This window comes from Piliocolobus tephrosceles, chromosome 1, assembly GCF_002776525.5.
Source record: "Piliocolobus tephrosceles isolate RC106 chromosome 1, ASM277652v3, whole genome shotgun sequence".
NCBI lineage: Eukaryota > Metazoa > Chordata > Mammalia > Primates > Cercopithecidae > Piliocolobus > Piliocolobus tephrosceles.
In genome coordinates this window covers 129,213,744-129,216,315 of record NC_045434.1, presented here as the reverse complement: position 1 = coordinate 129,216,315, position 2,572 = coordinate 129,213,744, and positions in this window count along the sequence as shown.

Sequence of the window (2,572 nt, the reverse complement as noted above, 5' to 3'; positions counted from 1 at the left end):
CCAGCCTGGCCAAGATGGTGAAACCCTGTCTCTACTAAAAATACAAAAATTAGTTGGCATGGTGGCGGTTGCCTGTAGTTCCAGCTATTGCAGGAGGCTGAGGCAAGAGAATCACTTGAACCCAGGAGGGGGAGGTTGCAGTGAGCCAAGATTACACCACTGCACTGAAGTTTGGGCAACAGAGCGAGACCCTGTCTCGAAACAAAAAACAAACAAACAAAAAAACAAGAGGAGGCAAATCACCTATAACAGAATGTGTCCACTTTCTCTAACCCTAGTGTGCTTTTTAAAACTATAATCTGTGTCTAAAGACATACCTTTTGTTTTAAGAGGTTACTTTCCAATCAAATAGTTACTTTGTAACAACCGATTGCCTTTAAACAAATAATTTTTCTAGAACTGACTATTTACACAAGCCATGTAATATGAAATTACAGTTACCAAAATGTAATTTCCAGCTTCCCAATCACTTGGCCTAGAAACCTTGAAATTAGCTTCTGCCCCACCTTTGCCACTCACATCCTGCTCAAAACTTTTAGTGGCTTCCGTCTGTGATGAGACAACTGCCTAACTCTAGCCTGGCATTCAAGACACTCCTTGGTCTGTCCCAACCTAACTGAAAGCTCAAGCTGGGAGCCAGGAGAGTTTGAGGTCCAATTCTTTCCCCACCACTGAATAACTGAGAGGACCACTGTCTCTGTGAGCCTTAGTGCTTTCATCTGTCAAATGAATGTGTTGGGATAAATGATTCACTGCCCTTTATAACTGGAACATTCCTGGCATCTGCTCTTCTAGCCTTCTTCCCTGTGTCTTCCCTTCATGTACCACATGCTCTGGCCCCTATACACCCAGGACGCTTCACATGCTCTGAACATTCCCACTTCTGACTTCCTGCCTTTATTTAGAATGCTCCTTCTCCTTCTTCTCCAGATGACCAGATCCTTCAAAGACTCAAAGATACTGCCAACCCCCCAGGAAGTTTCCTCAGTTTCCTTGATAGGAAGTCATTTATTCAGCTGAAGAATTGCATAGCCTGGTATCTGACATCAGCATCACCACCCCCTTTTGAGCACACAGCCATATGTGGATTATTTACATACTATCAGGGTCTAGGTCATCTTTGTGTCTTCCCCAATGCCAGGTTAAAAGAAGCCATTTAACTAAATAACAGCAGGTAATAAATGGGTATTAAATGTTAAGCAAGATTAGCTACCAGCAAGTAGTAAATAACTATTAAATTGTAAACTACTATTTTTAATACTAATGATGATAATAACAGATGTTTGTTAAATACGTAAATGAATGAAATAAATTGCAAACCAAAAAGCCTATGAAAATATGCCAAGTTTTGTTGGGCTGAGTCCCTAGAAATAAAGTCAAAGGATATACATTCCCTGGAAACATCCAGGAAACAGAGACAGTGTTTGGGGCCAAGATTTCCAGTTGTACATGTGTAGATATGTTTAAATTTAAAGACGACCCATAGGAATCTTAAAGTTTTGAATGGGTAGTTTACATCAGATTTTAATCTCATCACCTCGAAATTCTCCATTCTTCCTATTTGAATAAATATCCTCACATATTGAATACTTTTTTAAAAATGAAACTTTAAAGTTTCAAAAACAGCATGACTCCTTTATTAGTTTAACTGAAAATGGTATATAAATAAATTTCAAATTCAGTGCTCAAATATGACACCAAGCTACCTCAAGTATTTTAATATATAAATATCTACAGGTACATACCTGGTTGGAAACAGTCATTGCAAATGAATGAAGGCAAGAAGCTGCTATTGAGCACTGTGGAGTAAGACCTGTAGTTATGGAAAGAAAGTGTCTCTGGGTCTCAAGGAAACTTTTTTTTTTTTGCTTGTGAGACGGTGTCTTGCTCTTTTACCCAGGCTGGAGTACAGTGGCAAGATCTTGGCTCACTGCAGCCTCCACCTCCTGGGCTCAAGCAATTCTCCTGCCTCATCCTCCTGAGTAGCTGGGGCTACAGGCACCCACCACCATGCCTGGCTAATTTTTGTATTTGTATTTGTATTTATTTTTATTTTTATTTTGAGATGGAATCTTGCTCGCTCTGTCTCTCAGGCTGGATGCAGTGGCGCATCTCTGCTCACTGCAAACTCCACCTCCTGGGTTCAAGCAATTCTCCTGCCTCAGCCTCCTGAGTAGCTAGGACAACGGGCGCCCACCACCATGCCCAGCTAATTTTTGTATTTTTAGTGGAGACGGGGTTTCACCACGTTAGCCAGGCTGGTCTTGAACTCCTGACCTCAGGTGATCCACCCGCCTCAGCCTCCCAAAGTACTGGGATTACAAGTGTGAGCCACTGCTCCCAGTTCAAGAAAACATTTGACCATGAATTCAAATCAGCACCAAATCTTCACCTTGGCTAGTGAGAGGGCACAGCAAGCATCAGTGAGGCTAGGAATGGAGAAATGTTTCTAACACTGCCTTTCTTTTTTTCTTTCGCTTTTTCCTTTTCCTTTCCTTTCCTCTCCCTTTGTTTTCCTTCCTTCCTTCCTTCCTTCCTTCCTTCCTTCCTTCCTTCCTTCCTTCCTTCCTTC